General features: G+C 40.8%; 1 protein-coding gene across 10 annotated transcripts in view; it reads right to left on the reverse strand.

The window, feature by feature from the left end:
• MAGI2 (membrane associated guanylate kinase, WW and PDZ domain containing 2) overlaps nucleotides 1–21,238 on the reverse strand; it is a 755,449-nt gene that overhangs the window by 383,315 nt on the left and 350,896 nt on the right. The window contains exon 1 of one of the 10 annotated variants that reach the window (XM_037389572.1): nucleotides 20,783–21,009. The exons of the other annotated variants lie outside the window; for them this stretch is intronic. The gene's annotated coding sequence lies outside the window, so the exon portion shown is untranslated. Of the gene's footprint in view, nucleotides 1–20,782; nucleotides 21,010–21,238 lie in introns of those variants that run through there. 10 annotated transcript variants of the gene reach the window in all.

Raw genomic sequence — 21,238 nt, forward strand, 5'->3', positions numbered from 1 at the left:
GATCTCCTGCTTGCTACAATTTTAAAATGTCTTTGAAATATTGGATATCACTGTAATATTTTTAAAGAGGAAAAAAACGTAGGGTCGGTTTGTTTGCTTTTAGGAAAGTTCAGATTTCTGCTCTGTCAGGCTTGCAAGAGTCCCCTTAATAAACTCAAGACATCATTATCTATACAGGGCTTTTGCACAGGACGGGTAGAAGATAAACAAGCATTTCCACGGCTCCTCCAGAACTGCTGTTTCTATAGGCTGTAATTGTTATTTTAATAAGTGTCTTACCATGACATTCTCTTTTTAAAACGGACCTTTTCCTTCTCTTAACAAATAGGCTCCTGTCGAACACCAATCCAAGCATTTTTGAGAACTGAGATGGTGGCGGTTATTAGTGACTAGACACTTCTGACTGCATCCTAGTGCTTTGTTCCTCATAGGATCTCTTCCCAAGCTGTAAAATGCAATGCCTGATTTAGTTTCCAAAGCTAGAAGAATAACACTAATAGACAGTAAATGGGTGTGAGTTGTCACATACACCAGCATTACAGAGTATGTGTTATGTCTCAATTAGCAGCAGGCTTGAAAATCAGTGGGAACAGACAGCATTTTTCCTGGTTTCTGTTGCAGTTCTTGAGCTGCACAGAAACTAAAAGAAATCCAGTTTATCTTTACTGGTGAGGACAGAAATGTGGGACTGTAGTGCAGCCATATCCCTGACCTGCCTGCTTGGTGTTTCTGGATACTTCTACACCTCAGTCTATTCCCATGCACGCAGCTGAATGCTAACACTTAGGTACCTCACGGAGGCAAAGCTTAAATCAGGAAAAGCCAATGTGATTCTCTGGACAACAGATGTTAGGTATGTGCAAAGCACCACTGCTTCTGGGTATTGCTAAAATTAACTGACAGTCCAGCAGAACCTGTTTTGCATGTGTAGGAGTATGTAAGCCCCAACGCTACAGAAATCAGCTGGAGTTTTACCACTGATTTCCAGTGGGACAGAATAACATTTTCTCAGTTGTGACCTGTTTTCCAAAGTACACAATGATCTCATTTGCCTGCTAAGACAATGCAACAGCTACCAGAGGTTACAGGGAAAGTGAAATGAAGTCAACAGTTCATCAGTTTACCCTTGTACTGTTACTTTGGCAAAAAAGACCTTCAGAAGGGGGCAATGCTCTAATTCATGGGGTGTTGTTCCCTTAAAGTACATGAAACACATTTTCATATGGTTTAAACTGCTAGACATAAAGATGACATAACCTGCTCCGTAACTGAATCAACTGAGGTAATTTTAATATATCAGTCAGTAAAGTCATCAGGTACTAAGAAAATAATGTATCTCCTTTGAGAACAATATTTAAATATGCTTCTATTGAATCAGGGTTCATAGATATCTTTAAACATTTCATTAATTAATTACTTTTAATCACTGCACCATACTTCAAAAAATTCTATCACCTGCATAGTATTTCCATTGACTAATTTCCAAATGTATCAGAAAGGGAATTAACAGTCACTCTGCATAATACATTTCACAATTTCAACATTTCCCTTTTATTCCCTGAAATGTTGAGTAAGCCACAGACCAAAATGCATTTCCTTTGAGAATGTCACTGGCATGTCACCGGCAAAGCTGATAAAAGATCCTCTAACAGATGAAAAATTCACCTGCACCATTCAAGAAGAAAAGCCAAATGCTAGAAGTTAACAGTGGTGCAAATAAAGTTAATCCCCCAAAATATATTTAATTATGTCATATTTAGTTCTGCTTATGTTTATTTGACCCTTATCTGAGATACTGCTCATCACATTCATCAGAACGTGAAGCAATGAGCTAAACAGGGAGATGCTATGTGTTGTCTGTACACATTTATCCTCTTTTATACACTTTTAAATGCATTGACAAACCCAAAGGTAAGCAGAGTAAGCGCTAGCGTACCTCTTTCATATCTGACATCCTAGCAATATGATCCCAAAATCAAGAGAAGCAGTTAAATTAACAGAAATCAGGTTCATCGACTAGTGAGCTGTGGTTAAGTGGAACAGTCACTCTGAAGTCTAACAGTCTGGGTTTGTCCTCACTTAACCCAATTCTAATTAAGCATACTAGATATAACTGTCCAAATTATTCTTAAGCTTATCCACTTTACAGCTTGTGTAAAAGCTGATACCAACACCAAGTCAAAAAATAGCATATTTTCAGCTTTTTGGTGCTAAACTGAGAGCAGAACAGATCTCACAAAAAAATTCTTTTAGCAGGGAAGGCTTCATCCACAATTGAAAACATCAAACGAAAGGTGCCCAGAGCCTTTGCTATATTCTTTGTATGCTGCCTTTGCTACCCATATCTACAAGACCGCCGTAAATATACAGCGTACTGGTAGCATCAGCTGAGGCTAAGGAGTAATACGACATTTGTGTTTGGTGGACATATGTTATACCTGAGGCTGGGAAGGGGGTGCAAAACCATCCACAGTGGCTTTTCACAACTGCTTTCATTTACCAGCTCAGACACATAAATGCACCAGCCATCTCCCAGCGCAGCACTGAGCCTGACCTCACTGGGAACTGGGCATCACTATATGCCCGTTTCAGTGCAAAGCCATAAGCCCCACAGGATCCTGCTCTGATGCTGCACCCAGCCACAGGGGCATCACTGCCCAGAAATCACCAAACTCCTGGTCATGCCAAGGTGGGGCAGAGGCACTGCACTGGGCCGGGGGGGGACCCACCTAGCTATTAGCCCAGCTATTAGCCAGTGCTGTTCCAAAAGTAGTCCAGCTCTGCACTGGCCCTGGGAAGAGGTTCACTGGATTCATGCCGCGCTGTAGCTAATGTAAATCGCGATCTGTCTCTATAAAGAACTACCCCGGTATCTCTTTCGCTGTCACACAGTTAATCTACAGGCAGATAATTCAGCCTTGCTTAAAATTTGACCATACAAACAAATTAAAAAAGTAGCAGGAAATAACATTTTCCACCTATTTTAGCACATGATGTATAATTTATCCTTGCTGAACTTTTTCAACGGGTATCAATATCGTTACAATGTCACTCCAGTTGGTAAATACACAGGTCAGTTAAAAGTCCGGCTGGGACATATACATACCTCTCCACTTACCATCCTAAAGACCTGTGCTTTATTGCTGTTTGGAAAAACTGAATTATATTTTAGAGGAAAATAAAATGGTTACATTTCCCCCAATTTTCTTTGTAACTATCTCTCATTGTATTATCGCCTCTTTTTACAACCTTTTTGTGTCAGCTTGCACAGCGTGAAGAAAGCAAATGAGTACTGCTAATAAAATACACCAGCTTATCTGGTGTAGCCCTATATCTTCCTCAGCTTGCAAGAAGTTCATCTTCCAGCTCATAAGGAAAAAGGAAAATAACTCACTTATCATACAAGAGGCCCAAAGTATGTTCTTTCCTTAGACTGAGAAATCACAAACCCACTACTATCTTATGGCTTCTTACTGTTGGTGTCTGTGCTCCTAGGCCACTGAAACATAAAATTATACCTTTGCCCTTGATAAGATTCAGCTGCATTAACAGCACCCTAATAGTTACAGAGAAAACAGAACATTCATATGCAACATCAAAAGTAACATTAAGTTAGAGATTTTGGGTTTAAAGAGACTGGAAAGTTAGGAACACTAGTACTTCACATTTCTGTCTGTAATAATAAACGAATTTTAGAAAAATAACCCTAAATGAACCATCACTATCCACAGTATTACTGATAGACAAAAATGTCCAGTAACTTTCTCCAGTGTCATGGAACAAGTTAATTGGAGCCAAGGAAAGATTGTTAGAGAATTCTGATCCACTAATCCAGCACACAGTTTGAACTCTTCAGACACTTTGAAAAGCAATCAGTACAGTTGAGATACCGGATTTTGTTATTTTGATTTAATTTTTTGAGGGCAGTATCTTGAAAGAAGAAAGATGCTGCAAGGAAATTAACACCTTGGTACAATGCTTTACAGACATATGTTAGGTAATTCCTTGCTTTGAATATGAATTTAGATACATCAATTAGATTTAAGTTCTCTTCTGGGTATTTTCAACACATTGAGTTTAGGCATAATTGGATTTTTTTACCCCTGAACACTTAATCATGCCTAAATCAAAGAAAAAAATCCCTTTCAGAAAAATCTTGTAAAATACAAAGAGACTTCTCTATTTGCAAAAGATCTGCCAGCTTTATTAAGTTTCCTTCATTTAGAGACTTGCTTGTTTTTACTTTTATCCAATTAATGCATTACATCACTTTGATGTGTTGCTTTTTAAATACATGGTATCTGTGCTTATATAAAGTACTAGATACATCAGCACCATTCATTATCCCAAACTGAGATAACACTGTACTCATCTCAACCAGAGAGATGATTTTAAGGCGAGCTGATTATTCTCCCATTGTTTAAACAAACCTTTCATCAGTTTTAGAATGACATCGCTGAAGTTTTTTCTTCCCTATAGAGTGATGATTTCTATCAAGTTAGTAGGAGTCAAAGAGACCTCGAGTGAAAATGAATGGAGAGCAAGTCTTGTAAGTTGAGCATATACGAGAAGTGTAATCCTTTTCTTCCATCTTACACATCTTTCCCAATAACTTCCAATGCAGAAAAAGCCAACATATGTGAATCTTGTTAGAAATAAGCTCTCTTCTCCCTACCCTTGCACACCCAAAGGTGGATATTTATGGAACTTGTTATGCACCTGACAGAAGTGGCAGCATTTTCATGAAAACTGCAGACAAAAATAAGATTTGACTAGAATATTCAGCAACAAGCACTTAAAAATGAGCTAATCACTCTTTATGTAAGACAGCCAACAAATCTTACCTACGAAAAACTATAATTCTTATTAGTGCTAATAAAAATCTGGTTACTGTGGGAAAATGCATATTTGCATATTTCATCTGTCATTTTTAAGCATGTTGCACAGAAGGACTGGCATCATCATCAATGTCTGTTTCATAGGCAAAAGATCAAAAGCATCACAAACTTAAGTGTGATTATTGACTAGACCAGTATCAAGAAGAGATCCAAACAAAACTCGTCTCAACCCCAGCCCAATCTTAGTGCTGTCTTTGCCTCTAAAAAGTCAAGGCACAGCTTGCACAGCCCAACAGAGCACAGCCAAGTCACATCTCTGAGGGAGACAATACAAAGGACTTCCTTCAGAAAAATAGCTTTGCCGCAAACATTAACCTCTGCATCTGTATTGGCATATCTGAGTTAAGTATAATAACGTAACCTATTTGTATGGAAAGCTGATGAGTTTTGTTATACAGAGCCTATGTAAATACATAAGTCGGGTTTTTACTGATATAACTACATAGGACGGACACACACAGACTCATCTCTACCAAACGGTTATAAATAGTCAAAAATCAGACGTGCTGCTCAACCTGTGTGTATCACCTTTTGGGAGCTGCTGTTCAGTCGAGGTGGAGAAACTGTTGTATCTCATTGCCATGGCAACATGGGATGCGGCTTCCAGGCATGACGCAATCTGATAGTCCAACTGCTCCATGAACTCCTGTTCTGCCTGGAACTAAAAGCCATGCTGAGAAGGATTAGTACTTTCATTTCTTCAACTGCATGGTTGAAGAAATGAAATGGGAAAAGCTGGGACAGCCTTAATACTTCATGAGAGGCTTTAGCCTTAAGTAAAACCTCTAGCTAAGGTTATATGAAAGGTTCGAGAAGGAATACTGGAAGTTTCCCAACGAATCTGAAAAAGATGTATCTCTAGAGTTATACAACTTCTGTCACAGGCTATGGGTAAGTCTTTAAGAAAAAAAATATATATGAAAACCAGCATCCTTTTTAGGCTAATAACATGTATTTTGAAATCTTTTTCTGCCTGAGATATGCTTCTTCATTTGCGCATTCTGTACTTGATATATTTGAAAAATAAACTTGCTTTATGAGTGGCACTCAGCTTGTGTCAGCACTTTCGCAACGTAAACACAAAGTTTTACATTAATGTAGATTACAGTTGAAATGTCTTTCTCAAACTCCCAAGTATGCCTTTTTTCATTAACTATATGGATCTTAATGAGTGCAGAATCACTATGTAAAACAATAAGAATGAGCTGAGACATCCCAGTGACTCCCATTGCTTCCCATCCTCTTTCTGGATTGAGTCTTGTTTCACTTGACACAGTCTTACAGTTGAGCAACCCAAATATACTGCCCCATTAAGGGCTTGGCAATTACTCAACATTAGCATAGTGTAAAGCACCAGCCACTGGACGCCCCCCTTGTAATTTCTAAATTACTGAGTTTCTTTGTAGGGATTTTTGTGATTTCAGCTTGTTTAGAAATGCCTGTCAACAGCAGGAGTAGTTTATACTTGTTCCTTCAGTTGCTTATTGACCTTTGCAGATTTTGTTTCTACAATAACATTTTCTTTTCAGATTTGGTTTCTGTACTAACACGATCATCAGGTTAATGGGAAAAAATAATAATATCCTTCCTTTAGCAATTACACAGCTTCCTACTATGTCAATCTCTTTGCCATTTTCTAAACAAATGCACAACATTTTTCTTCATTATTTCCACATTTGCCACAAGCTGTGTCACAGGTCCTAACGCTTTTCTTGGAGTGATTTGCAACTTCTTTCATTTCTGTTAAAGTTGAATGAGCACTCATAGATGTAGGTGTACAATCCTTGTACAGTTCTCTTTTGGTTTCTTGTCATTTCATCACATTTCTTTACTGTGACTTGTTCGGAACCAAAATTAGTAAGTCATTCATTCCTGGGATGTCAATGTTGTGACACGAACCCATCCAGAGCCCCCTTAACGCCCACCTTTGCCAGTATAAGACAGTTCAGCCGAACCCTGGAGGGTGCAATGTGCTACCGGGAGAACGACTCCTGCCCAGGGCTGGGCACAACTTTTTTTACGTGATCGGGGCAGAGGCATAAGCCTCTGAGATGTCAAAATGCTGGTCTGCGGGACAGTAAGCTACATGGAATAAGAAGCATGGTACACCTCCTACTTCATGTTACATGTGTGAATAGTATTTATACGTATTTTAAAATTTATATTTCTAATGTCAGGTACAGAAATCTCCCAGTAATTTCTTCTGAGTGTTTACCAAAATGGAAGCTTTTGCAGAGCTTATCAAGATACACCCTGTTCCAAACTTCTTATGTGAAAATGTATTTCTCATTAAGAATTCACTGGTCAATGTGGTACTTTATATCCCCCTGTCACCTCCTCACAAGTCATACAACAGTTCTTGCAGGAAAAAAAAAGTGAGTGTTTTGGGAAGCTAAATACCTTCTCCAACCAAATGTGGAATAAATGGATTTTCACTTTGATTGTCTTCATTGCTGTGGCCATAAAAGCTTGGCAGCAGCTTTTATATATAGAAGTTCTAAATCAGTCACCTCTTTCATCAAAGGCTAGAGCACCCAGTTGCCCATATGTGGCGTCCATTTCTTGCTTCTTTTGTATCTGATTTTAGCCCACTCTCCCTTCTGTCACCCTCCCCTCCTCACTTCAAAAGCAGCATCTCAAACAAAGCATTTGGGAATGTGGCTTTTTCTCAAGTGACATCTCAGAGTTGAGAGATACTTGTGAATATAGCTAGAAGTTACCACTTCACTACCGAGTTCAGTCTTTAATTTCTCTGCAGGCGATGCTGCCTGTAACCCAACAAGTGGTTTGAATTCTCCTTGACAGAAGGGTCTAGAGATGGGACAGCATCTCTTGATGGCCAAAGTAACACCATTTTAAAGGACTAGATAAAGCAATCATTCAAGAAACAAGAGCTATCTCACCTACATGGCATAGTTTGTTTACATTATACAATTTCTGACGCAACCTGCAATCCCAACAACAGGGGATACTATTTATTTTGCCACAGGATTGTGTTAGCACAGTACCTGCACTGCTGTTAGAAATGTAGCTTTTGTTTTTCTGCCTGTCTGGATCTTTAACTGGGCAAGTCCCACACTGATGTAAAACATGCTTTTGCAATTATCTCTCTCCTTTTTCTTAAGAAATAAACCCTGAAAATTACCAATTTGCTTCCTATCTTGTCAGCTCCAGGAAGAGATCAAAGGATGATTTTTAATACGGAGAGTTGGGTGCTCTGTAAACCAAAATTCTTTCTTCATTGCTGTTTTCCAATACTCAAGAGACTATTCTAATAGTCTCATGAAACATTCATTTTAGTTGTCAGCTACGGACTTCTTGAGATCCCTACAACAAAACAGTGTAGAAGGAATGGCCTGCATTAATATTATAAGAAAATCCTTTAATGAAAGTCTGGATCAACCAAGGTTACAGGAAGATTAATTTAAGATAATTTTGAAATGTGGAAGCAAAAAAAAAAAAAAAAGAATAAATATAATGTGATCAAAGGGTTGTGACATAACTCCTTTTAAGTTAAAATCATGTGAGACTTAATGAAGAACACAGTGAACATCACAGTTAAAGGAGCTACACCTAATGAAACGTCATACATGCAGAACTGAGACTGCAGTAAGTACTACAATCATGTTTATACATAAGGGTTGTTTTACTGATCCATCGGCACCACAGATACAACCAAGAGTTCAGAAGAATATCCGACATAATGGCTACAACCAAGAGTTCAGAAGAATATCCGACATAATGGCAGTCTCACCGTCAAGCACTTTTAACAGCTTAAGAATGTACTTCTTCTTCTGTGGTACATGCTTGATTCGAGCACCAAGACGATGTTTGTTTGCATTACCAAATTAGATTTTTTTGACACAAACTGGGTGTGTGCTTGGGCAATTAAAGCTAAACCAACCTCTACTGTGAACACAATTCCTAAATTAGATTTATTTTTTAAACATAAATTATAAATTATTCTCCCTCGTATTGACTGACCCATCTAAAAATTACCCATTTACTTAATATATTATGACTATGATTTTAAAACAACAAATGAAAAGGAAAAGAATCAGTAGAGAGAAAATATGATCACGATGCAGCTAGACAGGTGGAAGAGTACAAAGCCGCAAATCTGGCTGCTGGGAGAGAGATTATTCTGCAAAGTGTCTGTATTCACATCAGTGAAGGTGATATGCCTAGTTAATTGGTGAATAAAGCACAGCACTGAAATCAATGAAAAACATTTCTAACAGATGAGAACATAGTTGGCGCTCTACGGATTTAGTGTAGCAAAACTGATAGGTTTATGCAAGAGATTATATGATACAGTTGCTCGTGATTGTAGGGAGACTGAACTCAATGGCCCAGAGGTCTCTCCCAGTTCTACACTTCTGAAAAACTGGTACAGCTATTTTAATTAAAAAGAAGAGACATAATCTGTGATACAGTGTTAGGACTCTGGTCATTTCAATGGGTGGCCACTATTTGGCATCTCATTAATAGGAAATTACCAAATATTCTAACATTTTGTCTCTAGTATGCAGAAAATCTTCAGGTTTGATTGCTTACTATTAAAAAAAAAAAAAAAAAAGAGCAGAAAACTATAACCTTGTATATCAACCTCAGTGCCTGTCTCCATTACGGATGGGTATGTTCTTTTAAATGCTTTAGTACTGCATGGCTTATACTTCTTTAAAATCACCCTTGAACAATCTGCTTTTATGTTAAGAATCCTGAATTCCTGGAAGAGTAGAAACCATTTGTACAGGTAGAGAACATGTCAAATGTAGAACTGCATGTTCACAACCCCTTTAAGGTAGACACTGAATTTCTCTTTATGAACATGTAAAAATGATACTGATCAAGATCTGTAGGACCTATTGCATTATAGATAATGAATAATAAGTTAATAGTCATCTTGATGAGGGGGAAAATGAATTATCAGGGAAGGACTAGTAAACAGGGAGCAACTTTCATTATAAATAGCATTATATTAATGTAAAAAAAACAAGAATGATGAGAGGATTAGGACTAATGGTCCTAGAAATGAACTCTTGTAATTATTTCCTGGAATATCCTCTCAGTTTGACACCACCACCTGGGATGCAGAAGGATAGTGTCTAAGCAAATAAAATTATTCACCTCTCATGCATATTTAGTCTTTGCCTCTTGCAAGGCCACCTGCATCTGTGAGATGTGGTCAGGTCGCCACCTCAATGTTACTGAGAGCTGTACTAACAGCCTGCTGACACACGGGCTCCTTTTCACTCGTCTTGCCCTAAAGTCTTACTTGCTGCCACCTTAAAAGTTCACTTTGATATAAACTCCAACACTGACTCCTCATTAACCACCATCTATACCTCTCCTCTGATAAACCCTGCAATTTAGTCATTACCCCGAAATGCCAAAAAACCTTGTGCAGCCCTGAACGTTACTGCATCTCTGTGAAAACTGAGAAAAATTGGTAGCCACATTACAGAGATAACTAGCTCTGCGTGTTTTTAATATGCATTTCCATGTGTTGGGAGACACTCCTCAACACAGAATGTTAAAGTAAAATAAAAGGGTGAGTTTTATCTAAAGTAAGTTTTCTGCAGTGTAACAGGAGGTTGAAAACATAATGATTTAACTTAATTTAGTATAATTGCAAAAGGAAGGTGATGCTTAATTCTAATCACCCAAATGAAAGTAAGTGCCAGCACTATGTCAGGGGAAGTTTACAGTGCCAACAAAATAGAACGAATTCATCCCTCTGGCTTGGGAGGAAGGGGTGAACCTGCTCTCTTCCACCACCAGGATAATACCACTGATTTTGGGTAATAACAGATTTACACCACCATGCCTGAGATCAGAATATAGCTGGTAATAAAGCTTCAACGTGTTTCAGGAGTGAAGAGACTTTTTCTTCAGGGACTTTAAGATTAAGCACACATTTTAGAGCTTTATTCAGGCAGGTTTCGTTCAGGCTGAGTTTCAAAGAACCTGAATGACAAAGTGCTAGAAGGTGACTTTCTATCAAAAAGCACACTGTTATCTCTTACTCTCATATAATAATATGCCATGAAGCAGCAGGGATTATGGACCATTTCTCTCACACTGTTTTCTTTCTGCCTTTTCTCATGAGCAGGGATGCTGGGTAGAGGCTACAAAGATTGAGCTTCTCCATCTCCATCCTCCCACCCTCTCCCACCTTGACAGCTCGTGGTTCACCAGGACGCTGAGAACCTGCAGAAGATCTTTTGCCACAGCAAGTGCTCTGACACTCTGATCCTGCCCAAAACAGCCCTGAGGGAGAGGAGTCTGGTACAACACGCCGGCCCCAGGGTCTCCTCCGGAGAGGTGAAATCATGCTTGTGGGACATGGACATCTGAGAGGGGAACAGCATGAGCACCAAGAGCAAGGAGCAGCGCCTGGGGCAGAAAGGAAGGACCCACCGCCCTGAAAACCTCTCCCACCTGGGGAAGTTTAACACTGGTTTAACTCTCTTGGTGCAGACCAAAGTACACAATACAGCTCACAACTACTTTTTCTTTTAAAGACATTTTTCTCCCTGCCCCCCAGCTCCCATAAAGAAAAACCATCCGTTTTTGTTAAGGTAGCATCATGGCATCTGGATGTCAGCTTTCTGCCACCTGAGTTAAACAGTAACCATAATGAAGGGCTTGTGAGAGACACTAACTGTTCCTGATGTCAAGCCTTCCCACAATGGGGAACTGCTTTTAAATCATTTCTCTGAAGAATAAAATAGAATAGTTTAATGATAATTGTTTTATTTCCATGGAGAAGTGAAGGAAAAGCTGTGGGGCTCCTATTCTTCACCATGACAGATTGAGGATTCGCATGAGGATTCTTGTTTCTGCTTTCACTCATTTCAATTTTTCTTTCTCAGTTCTCTTAATTTTGTTTTTGTTGCCCTCCCTGTTCTTCTATAAATTCTTGGATTTCTTTTCCTTCTTGGAGCTTTACTCCAAGCTCTCTGCTCTCAACTCCTCTCCATGCTCTGTCTTCCATGTTGCTCACTCACAGCTTGTTAAATGTGCTCTCTCCTATTGACCTCTCTGGTGCAGCGATAGCTGGTCACAACCCTTTGGAGACAACGGCCAATCCTCTCTTTCAGTGTGAAGGGTTCAAGCCAAAACTCAAGGACAGTAATTTTCAGAGAGGGTCAGTAATTCTAAGGAAAAACAGAAGCTGTGTCTTACAGACAACTGTACTGCACTCAAAAACAAAAAAGCATTTGTTCATCACTGTCTGTCTATTTTGATCCAATCTCCCCTCATGCCTTTTGAGGAGGGTGGGAGAACCCTAACAAGGATAAGCAAATCATCAAACCAAAATCATATGCACACTGTCAAGATGAACTGGCATTTGAAAGGCGTGCCTGCAAAAAGGAAGGATAAATGTTCCTGCAACAGAGAAAAGGTGATTTGCAGGAGGACTACTATGATCCCAGCAGAAAAGGCACATTCTGTGTCAAACACTTTAATAGATTTTTTCAGTAACTTCCCCAAAAAAGGTTTCTTCTGATTCTTTTTGTTTGGATTACAGTACTTCGCCTTTGTCGGGCATGACTCATATGCACAAAAATGTGTTTATCACAAATGAAACACATTTTCAGATTTATATGCTGAGGTAGCCAAAACTCAAAGCTTTTGACTTTTGAAGTTTTAAAGTATTTCTAATGATGACAGGAAGGTCTGATGTGCTTGAAGATATGGGGCTCATCACCAAGGCGGCAGTAAGCTCAAGTGAAGGCACAACAAACCAATTTTCCTCCATGACTGGGTCACCCTGTACCGAGGTGCAGAGGTCTGGTTACATGCACACCAGTGAGCATGTACCCATAGGTCCAACGCTGGAAATGACATTTCTTCTGCATTGTGTGGCCACATGACATCAATTCATGCTTTAAAAGTTGAATGTCATATCAATCTGAAAACATCACAGCATCTTGGCAACTTATACTGGAAATTGAGAGGTATAAAAGGAAAGTATTACCCTATACTGCCCTGGTGCTTCTACTTTTCCCAGTGTCCGCTACTGGCCAGTATGAAAAGCAGGATGTTGGGCCAAATAGCCTGCTGTTACCCCAGCTGAGGAAGCAAATTTCATATCAAACATTTAAGATATCTTAGCAATAATTCTTGTATTTGCTGTTCATGTGGAGTCTAGGCTGCCTGAGCATATATTCTTTTCACAGTAGGTAATTCAAACGTACTAAACTTTAAACACAGAAGTGATTATCAAATACAGAGTACAATAAAAATTAGTGTGTGGTAGGAAGGTAAGAATGTGTCCTCTACCTTCAAGAGCTACCACACCTGAATTGGTGGGTCTGGTGCACCAGCATTTTTAGCAATAATCACTCACAGCCTCATTCCCTTGATGTGAGCAGGGAGAAACTGGGAACAAACTGAGAGACAAACTGAGACCCTCGGTACTCCTAAAAGCCATGGTCAGTCCCATGAGACAGCGTGGGGGCACGTGAGACCTTCCTATTCAAATGAAAGTGGAAAGAAGAAACAAACAGGACAAGAAATCATGTTCAAGAGCTGATCACTGTGCACTGTGCCCCTGCCAAGGACGGTCTGCACGTTATCTCCTGGAGGTACGTAGTGACAAAACCATTCTGGTTTTAAGGTAGCTACAGGCAGCACAGCGTCTTATGCTGTGGACCGCTGTGGCTGTCCCCAAGACTCTTGGTAAAGGAAGCACCCTGGTATCAAGTACTGTAACGCTGAACTGAGATTATACCAAAGCAGCTAAGTTTTCTTGTGCTGTCTCTCCTATTACTTATTTCTTTCCTGCTTGTTATCACAACTATGCCGTAGAGAGTTTTCTTTGGAACATTCTTCTAAACACAATGGACAGCATACATTCTTTATCCTAATGGAAAAGTGCACGAGGTACCCACCGTATCTCACTTCCTCTGAATAATTTCAGGAGAGAACAGAGTGAGATAAAACCAGGCTACATTTTTTTATTCAGAAAGTGGTGAAACCTCATGAAGGCAATGCTCACATGAATAAGGCCGCAAAAGTAGGAGCTGCAGGACCTAAACCCTCCAACTTTTGTTTTCTCCTGTGCTACTGAGTCATGGTGGGAACTGGGTCCCGGTACTTAAAGACCAATCCACATAAAAATTCAAAAGCAATGGGCAATTAAGGCAACTTGTTAGGAAGGGCTGTAAGATCCTGACTGTCTCTACAGAGATGGCATAAAGTTTTGTCTATATAAAAATGGTCGTGTACTTTCTATGTCTCAGCCTCACAGTTTATTTTCACACTTATGAACACCTGAACCCCTAAGACTTTTTAGTAAAAGGAACTACACAAATGTAAAATACTAGTTGTGGAAGCGAACTGTCTGCACTGGGAATTTGACTTCTTTACATATCAGCAACAAGGTATTTTTATACAGGTTCCACCATATAAGGGGAAGAGAGCATTTACTACCATAAAACAGCACCATTATGTCGTTGGCACGAAAGCAGCAGCAAACATGCTTTCTCAGTTTAGTTTTGAATCCCAAGCAGAGCACACAGTATTTCACACAGTAATAGGCAGTAACTTCCACAGACAGCGAACATAATTACAGTGTCCTAGCTCCCAATGGCTGAAGGTTGTAAAGGATAATATATAGCACCTGCTGAATCTGCAGAAGAAAAAAAAAAAAACCAACCCACAATAAAGAGCTCCCTATCAGCACACTCCTTTTTCAGAAGGACTTTCCAATAAGCATACAGGCAGGTGTTTTAGGATGGTTACGTCACTGCAGCTGGTTTGACAACAGTATTTGACAGCTGCAATGAGAGAGTGGGAGGTGATGGGAACAAACTATGTCAGGTTTTAAAATCCAGCAATGCAAAAGGTAGGGAAGTTTTGAGTTACCCTTCCTTTTGTGCAGCACAGTCCTCTTACTGCTATCTAAGGGACAGCTACCACCCATCCTATAAAGATTTCTGAGTTCTGGGGTGCAGAACTTTAAAAAGCAAATGACACAAAGACACCCACACTTCCACAAACTCCTTACTTCTGCTTCCCAGAACCTCCTTCTATTGCATCTTCTGAACAAGAAACAAGACGACTTCCATCATTCAGGAGCTGCAGAGCTGTGAAGAGAGGCACACATGCTTCCAATTGCCCCAGTCACAGACAATGAACAGCTATGAACTGACCAGGCTCTAATTCAGCCTTCCACAAACCTCCTCAGATATTCTAGATTTGCAGAGTACTCCAGAAAGCTGGCTTCACATTTAAGCTTTGCTTTTAGATGCACTTGATCCCAACCATGTGGATGGGGACCCTTAAGTAGCCAGAAAGGCACTGTTCCTCACTCCTTTTTAGGTTATGTGCTAGATTACAGCATTGTTGAAATACAAAATGCTGGATTGTACCTGACTGCGTAATATTACAGGGTGATGCCAAGTTATTTTTTGGAGCTTCTGTCAAGAAGGTGAGTCTGAAGGTGAAAAATCATTAGACAAAAGGGAACTCTGCCCTGAAGGTCCTGTCCCTGCAGAAGATCTGCCAACCAACATTTTACTATGATCACTTCACCTTCTGGACTCATCATGGCTTCTGTCATCACGGTTCACAGAGATGGGTACAATCACTTCAACAACTTCAGCCAACCTCATGAGCCTTCCTGAAGATTTAAGCCAGGACCCTGGGAGCAAAGTCGGATGGAGAGCACATGCAACACAGGAGTACCATGGCTCTGTGTTCCCATCAGTGAAGGTTTCTCAGCAGATGACCAAGTCAGGAATGAAGCAAGCCATATCCAGTGAGTATGCTTGAGTCAGTCCAGACCCCGAGTTCTTAAATCTTTACTAACTTGCAGCAATCTTTACTTTCTATTACCTGGGACAGGCTTTTATAACTTATGTCATCTCTGTCATCAGAAAAGCACTCTAGCTGCAATAATTTTTCACACTGTACATCACTGCAATTTATTTATTTGACGGGAAAGGAAAGGATAACTCAGAAAGAGAGCTTTTATTGTGATGTGGTCTCTATTGCAATGCTTCCCACATCCATGCCCATTTGTATTCCATCACCTCTGGGTTATGAGCATTCCTGTCAATGGGGATTGTCATGGCTGTAAAGACAACTCCTAAAACCTTCAGATTAAAGAATTTTTCCCCGGCACTTTTTTGGTTCACATTTTTATAAGGCGTAACAGTTAGAGGGTTTAGAGGTTCACTGATCACCCACTGTCAATCCTATTTGCTGTTTTCTTTGCCAGGAAGGCGGTAAAACGCATTTAACCTGAGCCCCTCTACAAGATCAGCTTTCTTTCCTCCACTAAAGGTTCTCGTCTCACCTCTAGAGTGAAATTTGGCACCAATTTCATCAGAGGCAGAGCTGAACCCTAAATCCCACCCTCCTTCAGGATCACTTCTATGATGCTACAGGTATTCAGGACACAGATTCAGATGATCAAAGTGTCCCGAGAAAGCTATCAGCTGTCACCGCTTCCTTCGGCAGTTTTAACCACGGGAATATTGGCTAAGTTCTTTATGGTAGATTTGACTAATGTAGGGATAAAAAATAATTTATTTTATGTAACAGGGAGACTGAAGAGATGGAGAGTATCCACTGGCATCTGGAAATGCACCTCTGTACAACCTACTTCCCTAGCATCAAAATCTGACTTCACCTGGACCAAAGAAAGGCCACCTGGCAGAAAGTATTTCTCACCGTGCCAGAACATGGAGCTGGGGCAGGAGGGGAAAGACATAGATGCTTGGCAAGGTCCAATCAAAGAAGATTTACACAAAGAAAGAAGTTTGTGGAGGGTCAGGAAAAAAATGTGAAAGGAGAAAACCAAAGAAATTAGAAGGGTACACAGGGAAAAGACAGTAAGGTCAGATTAGACATATCTTGCAACTTTCCAGATGAGAGTGGTTTTCTTTCTTCAGCTGAAAAGTCAACCTAACCTTCCATGCTCAGGGAAAAAGCAAACCCAATCAGTACAGCTTTCAGCTGACCCTAGTGTTGATGCTACATTTCCGACAAAATAACGGACAGTCACTAATACATGGTATGCTCTGTATATAAACACCAAAGTCACACCAGGAATGAGCTGCTTCTTTATCCTACAGTGTAATATAGTCAGAAAACTGTTGCAACAGTGACAAGAGAAAGATCTGTCTCTGAAATTTTTATCTGGTGCTAGAAACAAAGACACATGGGTCTGGATCGTGCTATATACATGTGGAAGCAATGACAGAGGAATAGCTGGGATATTCTAATTTTTCAAAAGAAGTAAATTCTGCTGACCATATTCTTTTCTTGACTCTGTGGGCTACAATCAGCTCTGTTATGGTGGTATCATTTACAACAAACTTGATTTAAACTGGTTGCATTAGGGCAACCAGGAATCTACATGGGTTTCAAAGTTCTTAAGCTTATTTTGCAGTGAGAGCGTGATGGTTTCTGCATAGGCATTTGCTGCTGAAATGGGAAATAGGTGGGCTGTTTGCTGAGTCTGTCAGCTGGAACACTGACAATCGCTACTTGGATTGCTTCAATGTAAATATAATTTTCTCAGACTTCAGTACTCTGGGTCTGAGTCTTTTAACGTTAGTATACATTAGACCATTTAATTCTTGTTTTTTATTTACATCACAAGAAGACAATCCTGACCTTTATGTTTAACGATAGGATATATTTATGCAGCTTGTAGGAAGTGATGGTAAGAAATTTTTTAAGCAGCACCATTTTATGTCTATATTTCTTCCCCCGCCCCCCCGCCTTTACAGAGGTCCAATGTGTCAGTGCTGTGCCCTGAAGAAAATGCATATTTGCAAGCAAAGCCTCTGGGCAGTTTTCATTTCATAGTAAGAGTAAATGTCAAAAGTCTTGCTTCCTTTCTTAAACCAGAATTTCACTGTTAAAGCCCACTTTGGAAAATGTTGCACTTAATAATCACTTAATCGATAGACAATGCTACTAGTTGGGGTGTGTGTTTTTCATTTGGGCTAAGTTTGCTCATTTCATTTCTTCTAGAAACTTTTCTGCCTGTGGTGAATCTTCAATCCAGCTTCTCTAAACGTGTCCACTTAACTTCTGAAATCTAATTTGTTCCTGCTCAGTATTAGACTCCCATTCTTTCTGATTATGTTCATATACATCTGGAAATCAGCCTGATATGGTTTAGCTTCTAAAACTGCAGCTGCACTCCCTCATTTTATAGCTACGGTCAATGCGAATTAGGCACCTGGAATCCTTCTGTCACTCAAAGCATTTTAACTGTATTTATTTTGAACATCTCTCATTGGCATTTCTGCTCGTCTGATGGTTTGCAAGATGTTAGTTTCCTTTTTCACATTCCCTCGGTGCAATTGTGTCATTTTCCATGAAGCAAACTGTTTACTTCTGTCAGATTATCTACCTGTACAAAAGCAGTAATGGGATCTGCATGCGGTGGTAAAGTTCCATCTTCGCGCCTCTCCAGTGGCAGCGGAATTTCATACCGTAACTCCAAGCATTCAAGTCTATGAAAATTAATCTAAAAAGACTGTAACAAGTCTGGCAAGTAACATTTGGGGGGTTTATAAGTGCTGCACACAACATGCTTTCTAAGGTCTGATTGAAATGTAATGCCTCCTGCAATGGGTAAATGCCATAATATTTATACCATTCGCTTTTTGTGAGGGAAGCTTTTAAGGTTATTCTTTTCCTGTTGAAATCATATTTGTAATACAGAGAAACTATTACCTGAAATTGGAGAGAAAGTACAGGAGTCCAGTAAATACACTGATTTTCCAAAAGCCTCCGCAGGCACGATTAAGCAGTCACAAAAATAACACCGGCCGCATTTTCTGGAGAGGATCCATACTACTCACAACTTCCCACAGCCACCCTTCTGCCTCCTACTTGTCCTACTTCTGCACTGTGGAGCAGCCACCTTATCCCAGGGAACATTTCCAGAAGCAGTTTCCACCGGAGCGAACCTGGCAGCACTTCCCCTCCGCCCCACCGCGGGGATCCACGGACCCCTGCCCGGGGGCTGCCCCCAGCCCAGGAGGGCGCAGGCAGAGCGGTGGTGTCACGCTGAATGGCCATGCCACACTGGCTCTGTCCCCCAAGCACACCTGGGGGACCACTAAAGGAGCACCTTCCTCCCTCCTCCCCGCCCTGACTCCGTCCTGTAGGATTTGAACGTGAACAACTCCCTTGGACAAACACACACCTGTACCGATAGGCATACTTCTGGCCTTTAAGGAATTTATTCTGGTGCCTTTTTTTTTAGGATTTTCAGTTTTACCTGTCAGTTGCATTCACTGCTGGCTGGCTTTTCTTTCTCACCTGCATCATGGGCGGCACATTTTCTATGAAGACACATGTTTTTCAACCCACTTACCTAATTCCATCAGTACAGGCAGAAGCTGCCTTATTAGTAATATTCATATAACTCAGTTGTAATATTTTTTTTTTTTTTTTTGCTTGGTAAGCAGTAGTATTGGCATGAGGTTCTGATTTCAGGTGAAACAATCACTGCCCACTACAGCCCCTCAGCTAGTCAAACAGTCAAAGCAAGGAAAGCAAAACAAGCCAGTCAGACATTATCAGAGAGAATGGTGATTAGAACAAACAACAATACAGGGGAAAAATGCATGGCTATTCAGAAACCGTCTTTTGGGGACTGAAGAAGAGATGTGGAGCCATTTTTCACTAGGTTCAGGAGAAAATGTCAGCATGCAGATGCTACTGTACTGTCAGATTGCATCTTAATTTGGCCAAAGGGGACCCAGGCAGTCACCCCTCACAGACAAATTTTAAAGGCCCATTACAAATCTGATTTATTGCTTGCTAAGAATCTCCCTTCTATGGTCTGCAGATTTTACATGACACAGAGCTGAAATCCAGCTACAGATAAATGTAGCCTTCTCTATATGATTTAAATCCATCTGAATTCTGTACTTCTTGGACACTGGTCAAGCCTCCCCCCGTCTGCCCACCCCCCTTCCTCCATATACCTTGAGGCAGTTTACTTCAGAATGAAGCAGAGCATTAACCGGTACAAAATTGCTAATTTGTATATAACTCTCCTGCTGTCATTAAAAAAAAAAAAGCAAAACAAGCAAATGCCTTTTGTTCTAAAAAGGCAGGGAAAATTTCTAGGAACAAAAGAAATGCATCTGCCCAGCAAGAGAAATGAAAAATTGCTGGGATTTGTTTCAGATGTTTAGGCATGCCGGTGTTAACAACATCCATTCAAATAAAAACGTTAATTTGCTTCTGTCTTTGAATCTTCAAAAATATTCTGTTGGCTTTTTCCTCAAAAAAACCAAACCCCCACCACATTCCTTGCCTTCAGTGAAAAGCCAAAGATCGTAAGAGCAAAATACATTTGGAATTGCAGAAGAAACACCATTCAAACTTGCTGTACTTGAACTGCCCATTGTTACCACGTACAACAACCACAGCTCAACTTCTAACCGTGCCCGCATCACAAGAAATTCAAAGTCAACAGCTCCTTTTATTTCCATAAACATCATAACCAAAGCCTTCATTTGCAGTTTCCCTGGCAAAATCCTAACAGCATTGGAACAGTCATCTGACAATTTGTGAAAGAAGCATGCAGCTCGCCTTAAAGCATGGTGTTTCGTACAGGAACTACTCTAAACAAAGACAACATCAAAAGCAACACAAGAACCGCGCAAAGCAAGTCCGACAGCCCAAGTTTGGATCCAACATCTGGCTGAACACAGTAGTGCCTCCAAATTTGATTTTGCTTTGTGGGATTAAAAGCCATCTAATCTCTTTAACTGACCCCATCTCAGGTCCCAGCTATACTGCTTTACAAACCAAGAGAGAGAGAAAGCGAAAGGGGTGGGGGGGTGGGGGGGTAGGGGGCAAGAAGGAGAGGCAGAGTCTCATCCCACCTTTCCATGGCTCTCAGCCCGTCTGTCTTCGCGTGATCTGCAAACCACCTGTACTGATCCAGCCCATTCTGGGGGCAGAAAATACCTTCCCGGTAGATGTAGCCTCAGCTGTGCTTTGATTTTTCGGCACGAATGTCTAGAATCTTCTGCTTAAGCCAGACACAGCAACACAAAACTGCAGCTGAGCTCTTTTGTTTTCCCTCCTCCCCGGGCTGGAGCAGCAGCACCGCCGGCGCCCCCGCTCCCACCCCCGGCGGCCGCCCCAGCGCTGGCTCCGCCGCCGCCCCCCCCCGCCCGGCAGCCACCGCCCCCAGCCCTCCCAGCGCCCTCCCAGCGCCCTCCCAGCGCCTTCAGGAAAAGGGGCAGCTTTAGGTGGCGGTCAGGTGATCTTCCCGTTACAAACAGAAAGGATGCTCGGGGATGGAGCGCAGGGATGCGTGGTGGGTTTCAAACTAG

Source organism: Falco rusticolus, chromosome 5 (assembly GCF_015220075.1).
Source record: "Falco rusticolus isolate bFalRus1 chromosome 5, bFalRus1.pri, whole genome shotgun sequence".
Taxonomy (NCBI): Eukaryota; Metazoa; Chordata; class Aves; order Falconiformes; family Falconidae; genus Falco; species Falco rusticolus.